This window comes from Pseudonaja textilis, chromosome 2, assembly GCF_049901715.1.
Source record: "Pseudonaja textilis isolate UNSWEBS1 chromosome 2, rPseTex1.2, whole genome shotgun sequence".
NCBI lineage: Eukaryota > Metazoa > Chordata > Lepidosauria > Squamata > Elapidae > Pseudonaja > Pseudonaja textilis.
In genome coordinates, this window is record NC_141991.1 from 217,669,177 (window position 1) to 217,686,873 (window position 17,697).

At 38.8% G+C, this 17,697-nt stretch overlaps 1 long non-coding RNA gene across 1 annotated transcript in view; it reads left to right on the forward strand.

The window, feature by feature from the left end:
• Positions 1–1,080: 1,080 nt before the first annotated feature.
• Positions 1,081–17,697, forward strand: part of LOC148127365 (uncharacterized) — a 47,076-nt gene continuing 30,459 nt past the window's right edge. Inside the window, exons 1-2 of the long non-coding RNA XR_015741509.1 lie at positions 1,081–1,228; positions 2,015–2,130. This is a non-coding gene — a long non-coding RNA (uncharacterized LOC148127365). The remainder of the gene's footprint in view (positions 1,229–2,014; positions 2,131–17,697) is intronic.

Sequence of the window (17,697 nt, forward strand, 5' to 3'; positions counted from 1 at the left end):
TTGAAAAAAAAGGTACTGAAATTCCTCAGCTTGTAAGAAAATGATTGTATAAATGCTCATTCAACATTATAGTTTATACTGGTTTGAGCTGTTCTAAGTAATAGCAAATTAGGACCAACGTGCCAGGGAGCTAGTGAGAAACCTAATGCTATCCAATGAGTCAAATGATTAGCAGAAATGTTAATGTTAATCCAAGTCTCCCTGTAGCCGGTAAAACCACCTTTTTTCCAGAATATGTGTCCTCTTTTCTGCAAAACCCCATTCCAAAACCAAACAAACAAACATCCACAGGAGAGGTGAAAAATATTAAGATGGCAGCCACAATGATACAGATACAATAGTGCCCCGTCCCATTTTTATGTAAATTATGATACATATAAATAAAAGGCATAACTTTAATGACATACTTAATAACTGCCATCTTGATTTTTTTGACTTCTCCCTGCAGATGCTTCTGAGTACTCTGCCATCCAAATTCTTTGATTTTCTGCTCTAGGAGAAGGGGAAGTGATGGATATATTCTGAGCAAGAATATCTGCAACAAATGAAATAAGAACAGATTTGCTGGCTCCTTTGATCTCTGTCTTTCTGAGAACTGACTCTATTACAGATGAAGAAAGGATGAATTTTTCATTTCCATTGCTAACGTCCCCATTTGATTCTCATTACAATAAGTAAACAAGATTAAATGGCAAATCCTACAGTTCAGAGTAAAGCATACCGGTAAGCTCTCTTTGAGCAAATACACTACAAGTGTATTAACTGTCATCTATTCCTCCTACCGCAGAGATATTTCTCTTTTATGCTATTTGGAGGGAGACTGTATTGGCAGGTCCAAGTCAACGATGGCAAAAGGCTTTTTTTTTTTTTTTTCCACCAGGCCAGTTTTAGTCTAAATGCTTATTTGCAGTCTCAGCAAGCTGGAGAGAAGGATTTTATCCTCTTTGGCTTGTTTCTGAATACTAACTAGCTGGCCCAGGCGAGGCTCTCTAAAGAGAGAAACTGCACGAAAGGCATACTGCATTTGACACAGTCAGGCGGCAGAAGAGAAAAACAAAAGTCTTATTCACAGTTGAAGCCTCTGATATACTCACCCAACCCCCAGCTCCTTTTAAATATCAAGAGAAAGGGAAAACTCATGAATCCCGGCCTGAATGCCTGAGGTTGTCAGACCAAAGAGCTTGGAATGACAGCTGACTGTCAGCACAATACTCTGGCTGCTCCAGAGGTATCACTTCATGGAATTATTCAAACAGAAAGGGGGAGAAACGTGGGTGTCCAGAAACACTTCAGCTCTTTAAGAGTGGCAGTTTATTCGGAGGAAGGGGCTACTAATTGATTTAGGCCTCCTTTGGGTAGAGGCTTACCTGGTGGTAACTCAGAGTACCCTCAATGGGGTTTGGCTTCAGAGAAGAGCAAGCGCTACTTACAAAATGAATAATTCTGAAAAGTGGATCATGTGGATTTGCAACATTTATTCCTTCAGGAGCACTTTTCCCCTCTAAAAAAGAAAGTTTCTCCTAATATTTTTGCACCAATTATTATGTAAAGAGGTATACCCACTTGGGAGACTGCAGAAAGGATTGTGCAGAGGGAAAAAAAATGCAATGGACTAAATGTTTTAAATATACTGTTTATGTTCAACCTGTTTCAAAACATCATTGTATAAACATGTCTTTCCTGACTGCCTAAATCTTGATATCTTTGCTGTTTGAATATATGATCGGGCTGCTTTTTTAAAAGTTATAGCTACCAATATTCATTAGTTCTGAAATATTACTTGGAATTTTGATATCTCCATAAACCCATAAAAATGATGTTTGGGCTCTCTGAGAATGATTGAAAAAAAAAAGACAAAGAGAAATGCATTCCAGATTGGTATGTATTTATTGATATGCTTTCTAAAATTTGAATGGCAACTTGAATACTCTTTGAAATGGCATAGGCTGGGTAGTTAGGGTGGATCAGCCTTTGGATAAGCTCACTATAGTCTGCTATTTTTTGTATTGACCAGGGGTAAACAACTACTACAGCAATTTTATGGCCTGTGGACTTCAACTCCCTGAATTCCTGGGCCAGCCATGCCAGACCAATATTGCTGCTATCCCCTAGAACAGAGACAGCCAAGAGGTGTGCAGCAAAAATGCCTCCACACTTTCATCCCTTTTAAGTATGAGCAAGGTATGGTTAACATGGAAATATCTTTTACTACCCAAACAGGTATTGCTGGATGTTACAGAGAGCAATGAAAGAGCGTGAAAGGTCATGAAAGGAGGGAAAAATAGAAAAAATAGTTTTTTGGCTCTATTTTTAGAATAGAATAGAATAGAATGGAATGGAATAGAATACCTTTATTGTCATTGCATTCTACAAATACAATGAAATTAGAAAGTTACTCCAGCACAGTGTCCCAAACACCACATCACAATCACACTACAGAGTATTTAAAGATTAAATAATTAAAATAATAATTAAAAACCTAGTCTAAAACCTATCTAAAACCTATAATAAGTTAGATAGTCTACATATACATAGAGCTAAATCACATATGCATTGTTTGATTCAAGACAATTATTGCCTTGGAAAAGAAACTATTTCTCAATCTATTAGTCCTCATTTTAAGACACCTATAACACCTCCCTGATGGTAACAGTTCAAAATATGAATGACCAGGATGGTCTGTGGACATTTTTAGTGTTCTAGAGAGGAGTCTGGTCTTCGCAATCTCTTCCAAAGTAGAAAGAGAGCAACTGATGATTTTTTGTGCTGTGTTTATAAATCTCGGGAGCATCTTCTTATCCACTACAGAGCATCCAGCATACCACACCGTTACACAGTATGTCAAAATGCTCACGGTGGTAGAACGGTAAAAAGTAACCAGCAACTTCTCATCCAGACCATTCTTTTTCAGCAGCCTCAGAAAGTGCAGGCACTGTTGGACCTTCTTTGCAGTGGCCATAGTGTGGACTGACCAAGTAAGGTTGTCAGAAATATGAGTTCCTAGAAATTTAAAACTATGAACTCTTTCCACACAGTCTCTATTGATATATAGTGGGAGAGGCTCTGCTTTGCATCTTCTGAAGTCTATAATCCATTCTTTGATCTTTTTGATGTTCTGGGTGAGATTATGACTCTTGTACCACAAGACCAGTCTGAGAACCTTTGACCTATAGGAAGTCTCATCTTCTCCTAATATGAGTCCCACCAATGTGGTGTCATTTGCAAATTTTATTATAGAGTTAGTGGGACAAGAGGGAGTGCAGTCGTAGGTGTAGAGTGAATACAAAAGGAGGCTTAGCACACAACCCTGTGGAGAGCCAGTGCTAAGAGCAAGAGTGGAGGACAAATAGCTGACAATCCTAACAGTTTCAGGTCTGTTAGTAAGAAAGTCCTTTATCCAACAGCAGATGTGAGAGGAGAGGCCCATTTCTAGCAACTTCTTAATCACTATATCTGGAATGATGTTATTAAAAGCTGAGCTGTAATCAACGAAAAGCATTCTTACATAGCTCCCACTGTGGTCCAGATGTTTCAGTGCAACATGGACAGCCATGACAATAGCATCCTCTGTGGATCTGTTATTCTGATAGGCAAAATGGTATGGGTCAAGGTTTGATGGGACGCAATCCTGTATATATTTTAAGACCAGTCTTTCAAAACACTTCATAATTATGGGTGTGAGAGCTACTGATCTATTTAAAGTATGAGGAGAGGGCTTTTTAGGAAGAGTCTTTCTTTGGGAGATGACAAATATAATTGCAAGAAAGATTTCTTTTGCTTTATTTAAAACCTTTAAAATTGACAATTGAAAATTGAAAACCAGGAAAAGTGCGGTAGGGAAGCGCTGTTCAATCAATTACTCTAGAAATTATTTTCTACAGTATATTGACATGCTTATATTAATTCTATAGGAACTCCCATTCTCTATATCCACAAATAGGATTCTGGGAAATGTCCTAAAGACAACAGAGCTCATGGATAGCCCTGCTTCAGATTGCCCTGTTAGCTGTAATAGAGAGCCCTGTAATTTAGGGCTGAATCAGATGTTACCTTAGCATGGGGGATAGGTAAACTTTTTTTATTTGTATCTCATCTTTATTATTTTTACAAATAACTAAAACACCTTCTATTTTTTTTGGGGGGGGGGAACGACATATTTTCAGGAGAAAATAAGCAGAGATTGGAAGTGTTAAGCATTCATCCCAATGGCTAAGGTTAGAAAATGTAGACTTTAAGGATAAAACCCCTGTCTAAATTTTACTCACAAAGCCCACACTATGCTTATGACAAGTTTCCTACAAAGGCACAGTAGACTTTTAAGTAAGCTTTCCTGTAATAAAATCATATTTTTCAGTGTTAGTGCTAAACATGTGGAGCCATGAAAAATGATACCAATGGGTTTGTGACAATGGTTACAATTTACCAGGTCAGCATATATAAATATGTCACAAAAATCTCCATTATTCTTGATAATTAAATCAAAATTTTAAATAATGAAATACTGTTTATTTGGTCACCCGTTAATAAATTATTGAATTCAGATAATTCCCTTTAAATCTGATCTTTTCATGGAGGAGGATGGGTAGGCCTCATTGAGCTTGGATCTGCTTAGTACTGCTCTCTAAGGTACAATATGGCAGAAAGATACAATCTGCTACTACTATTTTCTGCAGATTGTATTTCAGAAATATTCAGTCAACACCATATTTATTTTGGTTTTTTTTCTTTTACCTGAAGTGAAAAAGACAAATAAAAGACAAGTTTGAAAACCTTAAGCAATGTGTTTCCCCTTATACTAGAGGTTATATAGCAAACAGGGAGATTTCTGGAAAGGAAAGGTTAACAGTCAGGTGTGGTTCTTAGTGATAAACATATGAACACTCTGAAGTATCAGCTATGGAAAGAGGTTTATGCTTGGAAGGGAAAACAGAAAAGAGAAGAGGCTTTCCCTTTGGGAACCTTACTTCATATTTTAGTATAATTAGCCAGCTGATAAACAGGCTTTTGTTTTCCATTTGAATAGCCAATAGACAGCCACATGGGACTGTTGTGAATCACACTGGTAGTAATAACAATAAAGTTGTGTATCTTGACTGTCATTTAGTCTAAAACCTGTCGCCCTCTTCCTTAGAATTAAAAAACAACAACGATGGGAACATATAAAATAACTGTTTGAAAACCAACATAAAAGCAGTGTATTTTTATACTTAACAAAATAGAATTAGAACTTTTTTAAAAAATGCAAAACAAAATTAGAAGCTTCCTTCCCTTGCCTAGGAATAGCAAATATTTGAGAATGCAAATTCAATTGGGCAGTTATTTTAAATTTAGTAAAAAAAAATTCTTAAAATTTTTTTTTTAGCTGACCGCATTTGAAAGTGCTCCTGACTTTTCAAGTTGCTCTATGTAATGAAAGGGAAGCCAAATGGTTTCCATTTGCTATATATTATTGATAGCAAACTCCATATTTTGAAAGATTCTTCTGAGAGATTGGAATATATCCTCTTCCCAAGCTGTTTGCTGGAGATTGCATTGGCTAACTTCTGATTAGGTTCATTTCATGAGCTGCAGATGCACACACATAAACATGTTATGGATAACATTCTTCCTAACTTTCTATTTCACACTTTAGGGATGGAAAAGAGAAACTTGTATAATATTTCTCTTGAAATTCGAGGAACAGAGTCTAGATAGCAGTTTTGGTACTAAGAATCACAACATGTGCATTTGGTGCCCTCAGAACTTAGAGAACCTTTTAAGTGATTGCTCAAAAATCCAACAAACAAATAAGCAAAATAAAATAAGACTATGCTGGCCAACTGATTGATATTGAAGCACATACAGTAATTTTAGATTATGATTCCTCTTCTGGCCTGACTCCAGTGATAATACCAAAGAAGCAGAAGATCAGATGTGTAGAATGAGACAGGAAACAAATATATTGTTGATTTGATGCTTTAGTTGGAAGACATATCATGTTTAACAATGTAAGAACTTCTACAGGATATAGTAGGAAAGAAAACTACAATACAAAATCCTATAGGGGAGAGATTCTGCAGTGTCTCCAAACAAATGTGAATAAAAAGAAGGGGGCTTACCACCACAATCTACTTGTTCAAAATACAGTAGTCTTACTACTTATCCATTTTGATTTGGTAGAGTCTAGTACATGTCCTTCTTTCTTGATGTTTGAAAACAAAGTCACTTCTAAATTTTTTTTTAGAAAATAATTTAAAGATATTTTTCCTAAGAATATTTTATGTGGATGTATAAATTTGTTACATGTTCATGGAAATCCTTAATATTGTCATTTTATGAAGTGAAATGATCTATAAAACTTCCACAAAATGCTATCCTTAATGTGAATGATGCATCTTATTTATGCTCTTGAACAGCCATGTTGCAATATTTATTAATCATTCTCAACTCTATGAATAAAAAAGTGAGGTCCTTTCCTTTTGAAGGAAAACAGCATATCGAATACAGAGTCAAGTTTGGATAGAAAATCCAAGCATTGCACTGTTATCAGAGTTAGCACAATTTTTATTATATATCATAAGTACATATACAATTTTGCAATGAAAATTGTATATAAATATAGTCATAGGTAGGCTTCACAAAGTAATGTGGTTTCTTTGACTTATTCAATAACATATGATAAAAGAGTCCATGGTTTAATTTAATAGGTAAATTTAATATTTCAGTGGTATGGTGCAATGCAGCCTTTTCAATCTGATGTCCAGAAGACTGTTGAACAAACACTCATTATTCTATGCCAGTATTACCAACATTCAGACATATGGATTATAGAAGTTGATCCAACATGTCTTCAGGGTACTGGCTTGCAGAAAGCTATCTGCCTTGATGCATTTAATTAACATGGTTAGTTACTACATTATCAGCTGTTGACATTTCAGAATTCATTTTCTTCCCTTTCCTTACTACAAGTACTGCATATGGTATTTGAGAACAGTTTTGAACATGTACATCATTGCACTACGAAATATGGATGATAGGCTATATCCCTCATTAATATAAAGTAGATTATAACCAAACTCTGTTTTAACCAATAAAAATAAATTTGATAGACAAAGCTAGCCTAATGTTTGCATGAAGGCCAAGACTGAAATAAAGACTGTTCACTTGTTTCAAAGCTCTGGTTTTGGAACTACGAAAAGCATTTTTCCCCCACAAAGATCTCTGGCTTTTTTCTCTCCTCATAGCTTTCTTAACCTGTTAAATTCAGTCACATCCAATCAACAGATCTAAGATTGCTCCACAGTGTGTTCACTAGTTCTTAATCTGAAATTCTGTACACATATTTTTGAGAATAAACCTATTATATATTCTAATGAAAACAATGGCCCAAAAAATCACAGAGATATTCCCATAATGTGCTATAACTTTTAAGTCTATGAGCTTGGAGTTGAATCTGTTCATAATGCATGTGTATCTAACACTGAATCACAAACTATCCCCCTCACAAGTTGAACTGAAGAGATAAAAGCCATAATGTACTTGGAGCCTTTGAATGTAATTTCAAATAATTTGTTACATTTGGATCTCAACACTACAGCATTGTTTTATTACTTAAAGATATCCAGAATGAAGCCATCCAACCAGATACCCTGAATTTATTCAGAGAATTTATTCCCAAAGGTTTAAATTTAAAATTCTACTATTTGGATAATCTTACCATTGCCATATTTGGATGATGAACTATATTTCATATGTAATATCTCTGTGATCTTATATAATTTCTTTTTAATGAAGACTCTTGGCTAATCTTATAAGGACTCTATTTTATAACTTTCATTAAAGTTTAAAAACACAAAAATAAAAACTAATACAAACTAAGAAAAATACAAAAAATAAAAAGTGCAGAGAAAAAGAGAAAAGATATAAAGAAATTATTTCTCTCTTCGAGACAAGCACAATTTCAGTAATTTATCACTTTGTTTGACATTTCAACAAAAGGTCTATTCTTTCTCATATTTAATCTCTTATCAATAAACAAGTTACAAAGTATTGTCATTCTTGCTAATCAGCAAAAGTACATTAAGATACCAAAAATACTGTATATTTTAAATGTAATCAAATAAGTATACTTCATATTTCTTTCTATTCTTTTCTATTCTTTTAGCACATCTTATTAGCACAAATTATTAGCACAAATTATTAAAATGGTATAAGGAATTTTTCCAAACTATGCATTCTGTCTCTAAATAGCACTATTTGATAAAGTTTTCATTTAATGAATTTAATGAATGCAATTATTTGATACTGATTCAGTTCACAAATATTATTTATATTCTTTTGTATGTATTTTCAAGAACAGTGGTTCTAAATCTAACTCTAAATTCCAGATCTACTATATTCAGTACACATGCTTTATCAGCTATATAGCATTATTTTCCAGAATGGAAAACTGAAAAGTATTTATAACAGAAAGGACCACTTGTGAAATTGTCCTAAACCACCCTTGCAAGGGATTGTGACTTTAAATAACAATAACAAAATCTATCAATAAATGTACCATTGGATCAAATTGATAATACCATTATGCCCAAAAGTAGCCTGCTTTCCTTTGGGAACTTTGTTCTCAGTGGAACGTTACCAATGAAATTTTCAAGATGGAATTTCTGTCCAGTAAGTTTAATACTGTCACTACTATCCAAAGGAACTTCTATGAATCTGTTTGATTGCATCATTTTATTTCAAAGATTGGAATCTATTACCGTATTCATTTATGCTATTTAATTTCCTCTTTTTTGCATGTTTCTTTGAGTCAGACTTGACTCTTAGCAATTGCCTGGACTACTTCCTACAGTTTTCTGGGCAAGATTTCAGAAGTGGTTTTCTATTGCCTGCTTTCCAGGCCTGAGAAAAAGTGATTGGCGCAAACTCACTGGCTTTATGTCTAAGATGTAGATTGTCTTTGGCTTGCAGCCATTCAAAATGACAATGGACCTCTCCTGAACTACCTTCCCCTAGTCACATGATCACATTTTGGGTGCTTGGCAACTGGGCAAAATTATATTTTTCTAATAATTTAGGATTTCAATCAAATACAACACTTATCTGCCACTCATTAAGCCATTTGACTTTTTTAGGTATGAGCCTAGAAAATAGATGTAGCTTCTTTAATGATCACATTAATTGTAATGAATTCAAATGCTCACTCTATGTAACAGCTGAAATATTTTAATAATATTTCATTACCCAAACTGAGTAACATCATCAGTGCTAGTAAGGAGTGCAGTTTGCTGTCAGTTTATATTCTAGAGCAGCGGTGTCAAACTGCTAACCTATCGGTTGGATGCGTCATGCAGAGGTCACACCCATTCCAGATCCATGAAAGGGGAAAATGTTGCAATATGTCATGTGACAGCAATGTGATGCCACGAATTTGACACTCCTGTTCTAGAAGCTTGCCTGTCATTGTTGGTGGGAGTATTCTTAGAATTCTTTAGTTGGCTGTTTGCTTTTTTGACAGTTTCTTGATTGTTTAGATTGTTGGTCTGATGTTAATCTTGGAGTTAATTAAAAGGGAAATAAATGTTATTACTAGATCTTAGCATTACTAGAAGTTACTGTAGGTTATGTAGGGATAGTAACTGCTTATTTTCTATATCGAAAATTTATAAAGCCAGTAACCTTGCATTTCTTATTTGCAATTGTATAGCCTCATTAGCAGATTATTTTTTTTTTGTATTCCACTTTTATTTTTTTATAAATAATTCAAGGTGGTGAACAAAGCTAATACCCCTTCCACCTCCTTCTTCCCACAACAACCATCCTGTGAGGTGAGATGAACTGGCCCAAAGTCATCTAGCTGGTTATTTCCTACTTGGTCTATTTTAGTTGCACTACCTAGGGTCAGATTCATTTATTTAAACCATTTATATAGCCATCCCTCCTTATAAAAAATTCTGGGTAGCTCCTAACCAATAATAGATAAGATGTGTCATGGTCCCTGTTCCCCATTTGAATTATAAAATTACACAAATAAGACAAAATAATTTTGCCAATTGTTAATAAGATTTGCATCTTAATAAGTATTTGCTATACTGATATTAAATCACACAAAAGTAGAAGCATTCAAGAACTATTTTTTAAAAAGACATTTCCTTGGGAAGGCATTCCTATACTTATACGAATTATCTTATTTCATTGGTCAAGTTCATCTCTGGAAAAAGGCCCATATGATAATAAACGGACTGGATGTTTACTGTAGAATATTCTTGATATCCTGACCCTATCCTGCATTTTCAGCCAATGTTTCAAACTTCTAAGACATTCCTACACTTCATTTTAGCCAAAAGGCCGAGAAGTGCTTCTCGGCCTTTTGGCGAAGATCAAGTGTAGTATCTAAGACATTCCAAGAATTGGAAAGACTATGCACTCTTAGGAAGCTACCAAAGTAGTTCTGTCAGTGATTTCCTGGCCTTTGAGTGAGTGGACTTCCGAGGCTTCTTACAACTGCTGAAAATGTCATCCGAGAGAACAAGGAGATATCTCATTGTCTTCATCATCAATTAGAAGGCTCTTTGTATTCAAGGCCTTGCATTTCTTGCACCTGAGTTCTACCAGCAGTCCTTTAGACCAGCATTCGCCAACTGGTGGGCCACGGCCCACTGGCGGGCCATGAGAAAATTTTGGTGGGCCACAGAAAAATCTCACCCCCCAGTGCACCCCCCTAAAGCAATTAATCCAGGCTGCACAGAAACACAAGGCTGCTCATCCCACATGGCCCATGGGAACCCTCCTCACGCACTCACTCCTTACCCAGCAAACTTGTCTGCTAAGTTGCTATTTTTCCTTTTTCCGACCATCATCTGTTCTGGTCTGCTAGATTAGCTAGAAGCAGGAAATGGTTGGATTTCTTGCTTTCTAGCTAAGCACAGCCGAACCTCCCTTAGGACTGAAGGTTTGCTTGCAAGCAAATTCAGTGCAGACTCACGGCAAGCAAATTTGAAAGACTGAGCTAGCCGATGGCAGATAGATCACTGAATGATTCTGTGAGCAACTCAATCTGCCTGCTTTGCCTGATTTGGGGTAAAAGTTGCTCTTTTTAAAAAGAATAAAAAATTCAATCTTTACATGCATGGTGTGTTGTGAATTAATTTTATGAGTTTGCTTGCAAGCAAATTTTATGTGACAGAATGAGCTAGCCAGTGGCAGATAGATTTCTGAATGAATCTGTGATCTGCTTGCCTGCTTTGCCTGATTTTGGGTAAAAGTTGCTCTTTTTTTATTAAAAATTCAATATTTATATAAATATTTATAATATTTACATACAAGCCATGCTCAGGCAGACACATGACCACCCACAAATTAGGCCACACCCACAGAACCAGTTAGTGGTCCCTGGGATCTAAAATTATGAGTTTGGTGGTCCCTGAGGTCCAAAAGGTTGGCGACCCCTGCTTTAGGCCACCTTACAGTAGAGCAAGGGGGTGCATTGCATGCTTACACATAAATACAGCAATGAATCCAACGGGATCAACAAAAAATAAAATAAAATAAAAAATAAAGATTCTTCAGACCTTGAGACTAAGCAAAAGTTCTCCTGTGGCAAAAAGCCCAGGATTTAAAAACAATTCAATTTCTTTGTCCTTCAGCTGCTAAACCCTGCCTTTTATCTGCAGCTGCATAGGAGAATATCCTTCAGACCAACTCCCTGAACTACAACTATTCATCTAGCAGCTGCTAAGAATAGAGGAAAGAGTGGGGAGGACACAGGGTTTTAGAACTTACCCTAAATTAAACAATGCTGCACACAGGATTAAGAGAGCTGATTAGCATATGCTTTCTTTGGCTTCCAAGTAGTTTTCAACTATGCAAACAGTTGTTCATCATCAGCTAGTAATATCTCCTGAAGGAAGTACATCAAGTTGATTAATGAAGTTATGCAGTATGGTGTGAACATTGAAAGGTTCAATAAAGAAGGATTCCAACCTCATTCCATTGCGCACTGAGATGGAAAACATGAAAGCAGATTTGTTGGGAATAGTTTGGGATTGATGTTTTCGTCATCCTTATACACTGATTCAGTGACATCGATGATGCTGGCTTATCAGGAAAGTTAAGATAATTGGACTACTTTCACTGACAGTATTACTAATAGTCCTAAGGAAGACATGAGTTAATAATTGGCCTCAAAGTAATCACTTTGTGCTGTTATTAACCCTGAATTAACGGGCATTAGATTTCAATATGTAGCATCTCACAGAATATGTGTATATATTGTAACAGGGTACTGTAAAGTAGGAACATGCCCTCTGTATATTGCAACCTCACTATTATTATTCATCTATTATTTTGCACTGTGGTGAATATATGGAAAATAGACTCCAATATATTAGTGAATATCTAATGGATAAATAGTTCCTTTGGAGAGCACATTTTTGCAAGGGTTCTGAATATATTTCTTCTCCCATTTCTGCTACCTTTTTTGTTGACACGTGGACAAGGGGCAATGGTGACATATGCATTATTGATGTTAGAAACAACTTGATCATTGGTAGCATTACATAATTGGGCTCCTTACTAAATGAGAATCCATGTTTCGTTATTTTGATGTAATTGTGGTTTGTTATTGGTACCACTGGTTACTGTGTCAAGTTGTATGGTCTTAGTATAGGAGAGTTGTACCCACAAGCTTTGTTGCTGCTGGTGTATTTGGATCATCTGAGTTTGTGGAATTATAAAGAATGAAGCAGGCAATATATTTTCTCCAATTAGAATTCTGGAAGACTGTATTGCTCTGGCAATAATTAAAAGCAAAATACGCATAGGAAAAGGAAAACATGTTCTTATTAACCAAGGAAAATAATCTCTTCCTCACTTCCTCAAAAGATGACATGTACTTAAAATAATTGAAAGTTGTAAAAGGAAAAACCCTTGATTGAGATCAAGTTGTTGTATCATTGATACAGGAGGCAAATACATACATACATACATACATACATACATACATACATACATACATACATACATATCGCTAGTTAACCTTGAGCAGGAGTGGGCCCATGGGCCACATACAGTATATGATGAATCCCCTTTTTGTAGTTCTGGAAGCCTCCGAAGATTGTATTGATGACATCAGGGTTAGAATAGGAAAACACCAGTGAAGGTTTTAACAACTGTAATGAAAAACTAAAAAAAAGGGTATGGTAATACAACAACATGCTTAATGAGCATATGTACACATGCAAGTATTCATTCAAACCTTAGAAACAACAAAAGGGTAAATATGTTTTGCTTGTATAAGGTATCAAAAATATTATGGCGCTAAGAAGAATATTGGATTACAAATGAATGAAGTCAGTTTAGCAAAGGGTTCTCTGCCTGATTGCTGGATAGGCACGGTGGCTGTGGCCATGATGGGCGTGGCCTACCAGCCTCTTGCACTATGGCGGGGGGGGGGCATTTTTGCCCTTCACGGGCTCTGGAAGCTTTCCTTGAACCTCTGGAAGGGCGAAAACAGCCTCCCTGGGCATTGGAGGCTCTCTGGAAGCCAGAAACAGGCCTATTTCTGGACTTCCAAACTTTCAGGAGGCCTGTTTTTTGCCTTTCCCAGGCTTCCACACGCACCCTGCCCTTACCTGTATCCAAAACAGGTTGTGTGGTGACTCCTGGGAAAGAAGGTGGGTGGGGCCAGCCAGGAGTAGGAATTGGAGGTTCTCCAAATTGCACAGAATCTTAGCTAGGGGCTCTTGCAAACCCCTGTGAACCCCCAGCAGCCCACCCCTGAATTAAGTGAGTTGACATTCGTCTTACATTTTTCCATTTTGTAAAAAGATATTAAATAATGGTGAAATAAATAATGCTGAGATACGTACAGCCATTTTTGGCAAGAAAAAATGGATACATTTGTAATTAGCAGCATCATATGTGTCGAGTACTGCCTCTGTATAACATGTATTACCTAATATAGATTCTTCATGCAGTTGACTTAATAAGGGATTTCTTTCAAGGCTTGGAGTTATCAGCATGATTTTTCAGAATCTGATTTAGACTCTGTATCATTCTGGCCACTCCAAAATGCTGCAGGAATTCAAAAGAAAACATTATGGCCTGTTCCTCTAAGAAAAAATGGCAATTAAACTTTCTCCTAAAAGAACAGTGCCTTAGAAATCACCTAGAATTAAGTGTGTAGTAAAAAAAAAAAACCCGAGTTGGTGAAGGAAAACTTCCCACCTATATCATTCATAATGATAGATGAATTGAAGTGAGTTTCCAGATCTGCCCATGGTATCTCCTATCCCTTTTGTTCCTTCCCTCTCCGGTGTTCCTTCCCACTTTACATGGGGCAGCCATTCAACAGGCAAAACAAATTACAGTTGCTTCTGTCTCAAGGAGCTCTGCTTTGATGAGGGGTAAGCATGTCATGCAAATTCTATGATAAAAAATGACCCAATTAATTCAGATGCAATTAGATTTATTCTGTAATAGACTAAATAGTTTAAATCCCTTGATTGGATAACTTCTCTTGCTTTGTATGAACTACTTGCTGAAAAGTTAGTACTTCTCATTCCTGACTCTGAGGGCCCATCTGCACATCCTGCTTACATGTAGTTTGCTCTTTCTTGAAGAAAGAAACACCTGACACCATCCTCATTCTATCTTACTGTTATGTCCTGAGAACTCTAGGAGTTCTCACTCAGGTCCACTCACTTTGAGTGGGCGTTCTTCCCCCTTTCCTCATTGGTTGGTTCTCCCCAGCAGCCAGCTATAAAAGCAGGCTGCGGGGTCCAACCAGTCGCTGATTGCTGCGAGCCAGTTCCAGGCGTGGCAAGCACGATCAGCCCTTTATTGCTTAATAAAGTATTGTTGCACTCATGCTCTGGTTCAGCCTCTCATTGCTCGAACTTAACACTGGCGACGAGGGTGGGATGGCGACCAGAAGCACCATGCAACCGCTGAGTCACTAGCCACCGATCCGCAGCCCAGAGAGAACGATCGGCCGGCGATAAGGGAACGCTGATCCACAGCCAGAGAGAGCGGTCAGCCAACAAAAAGAGCAAACAAAAAGAGCAAACGCTGATCCGCAGCCAGAGAGAGCGGTCAGAATCGAAAGTTAGAAGCGTCTGTAGCCACTTGTTAGCCCAGCTACAGAGAAAGTGAAGCGCTGCGAGCCGCAGCCGCTCTGTATCAGGCGCGAAATTCAAACGGTTGTCATTTGAATTTCAAACCTAAAAGGTACAGCACAGCACTGTAGCCAGTCACTGACGCCCACTCAGGCGCGAATCCAAACACCATCAATGGCTAACAGTCTAATGTGGTTAACCCAGAGAGAAAGAGAGGATTTAAAACAGCCTCTCCCGAGCTGAAATCACTTGCCCACCACGGGCCCTAAAACATTGTCTGCTGCCCCAGAGAGATTTTTTCCTCAGGTTGTTCAACCGGTCCCAGCGCCATGAGTTCCAATCCAGTCTTCCCGGCGTTTAAACCAGACGAGGAGAAGTGGGAATCGTATAAGAACCGCTTCAATCATTATATCGATGCAGTTGGCCTGGCGGATGCGGGGGAGCATCGGAAAAAATCGTATTTCCTAATCTACTGCGGGGCCACCGTCTACGATACGGCCGCAGCGCTCGTGGCTCCTCGTGAGTTGAAAAACGTTCCGTGGTCTGAGTTACTTGAAATTCTCACTAACCACTATTCCCCCAGGCCCTCACAGATTGCCAGGAGATTCACCTTCCGTATGAGGAACCAATCGAGCAAGGAGACCATCAATCAATATATGGCCGCTCTCAGAACAGCAGCACTGCATTGTGGGTTTGGAACCTACCTGGAGGACATGCTCCTCGATCAATTAGTCTGCAGGGTCAAGGATCTCCACCTGCAAAGGCAACTTCTCGCAAAGAAAGACCTCAACCTCGCACAAGCAGTCGAGGAAGCCTTGGCAGCCGAGTTGGCAACAACATCAGCCACCGAAATCCAGGGCCAAGCTGACATCACTTCCAGTCCACTCCGAGGAGGTGGTAGCAGAGGAACCCATTGGTGATGAAAACGAAGTCCACCGCCTATCCAACGACAGACGGCCGCAGGTAGGAGCCAGACAAGAAAACAGCGGTCCTCCCAAGCACATCACCCTGTGCCTAGCCTGTGGGGGATCTCATCAGAGGGCCACCTGCAAGTTTAAAGGAGCCACCTGCAATAACTGCCATAAAAGGGGACACATCGCGAGAGTCTGCCAAGCCCCCCAAAGCGCAGCACAAAGGCACCCTCCCTCGCACTCGGGACCACAGAGGCAAGTACTGAACTGTCGCACGCACCACCTTGCCAAGCACACGTGCCACTCTGTTAGTAAAATTTCTCTCTCCGTTTCCCTAGAAGGTAAACCGTGCCGCATGGAGGTTGACACAGGGTCAGCGCTCTCAATTATCTTGTGGAACACCCTTAAGAGGCTCCAACCAAGCCTATCCACTAGCCGGCTCCAGAGATGCCAGTTTGGCCTGAAGGACTACCAGGGGAAGACCATTCCTGTAATCGGCAGAGGCAAGTTCCTTGTCAGTTTTAAAGCTTTTAAAGGCCACCTACCTCTAGTGGTAGTTAACGGCAATCTACCCACCTTATTGGGGCTCGATTGGTTTCCCCATCTCGGCCTAGGGCTAACAGGAGTCCATGCTGTCTCAACCTCAGACACTGACTCCTTATTCGCTGATTACTCAGACGTATTCAGCGAAGAGCTGGGGTGTTATAATGGTACCCCCATCTCATTCTCCGTTGACCCCCAAGCAGTCCCAATCAGGCTAAAACCGCGTAGGGTCCCATTCGCTATTCGGCCAAAACTAGATGCAGAATTGGATAAACTATTAAAACAAGGGGTCATTGAGCCAACAGATTTCGCCAAGTGGGAGACGCCCATTGTCACACCCCTCAAAAAAGACGGTAGCCTGAGAATTTGCTCGGACTACAAGACGACAATCAATAAATTTCTACAAGTTAGCGCTTATCCGGTGCCCGTCATCCAGCACTTATTACACACATTCGAACCAGGCAGCATTTTTGCTAAATTGGACATGTCTCAAGCATATCAGCAGTTCCCTGTTGATAACCAAACAGCGGAACTCCAGACCATTGTCACTCACAGGGGTGCCTTCCGGTGCAAGCGTCTCCAATTTGGCGTAAGTGTTGCCCCAGGTATTTTTCAATCCCTCATGGAGCGGATTTTGCAGGGCCTCCCTGGTGTAGTACCCTACTTCGACGACATCTTAGTCTCGGCCAGGGACAGACCCCAACTCTTCCAGAGAGTTCGAGCGGTGTTAGAGAGGTTCAGACAGCATGGCCTCAAGTTGAAAAAGGAAAAATGTGCCATTGCCACTAGACAGGTGGACTTTCTGGGTTATAAAATTGACGCCTCTGGCATTCACCCCCTGGAGTCCAAGGTTAAGGCAATCCACGAGGCACCCACTCCAACCTCCAAAACAGAACTGCAGGCGTTCTTGGGGCTGTTGAACTTTTACGCATCCTTTTTGCCCCATAAAGCATCAGTAACTGAACCCCTACACAGATTACTGGATAAAAAGTCACCATGGCACTGGGGGCACAAGGAAGACCATGCCTTTAACGCCGTCAAATCACTACTCACGTCAGAGGCGGTACTTATTCAATTCGACCCTAACCTCCCTTTAGTACTGGCAGCTGACGCCTCCCCTTTTGGAATCGGGGCGGTACTAAGTCACA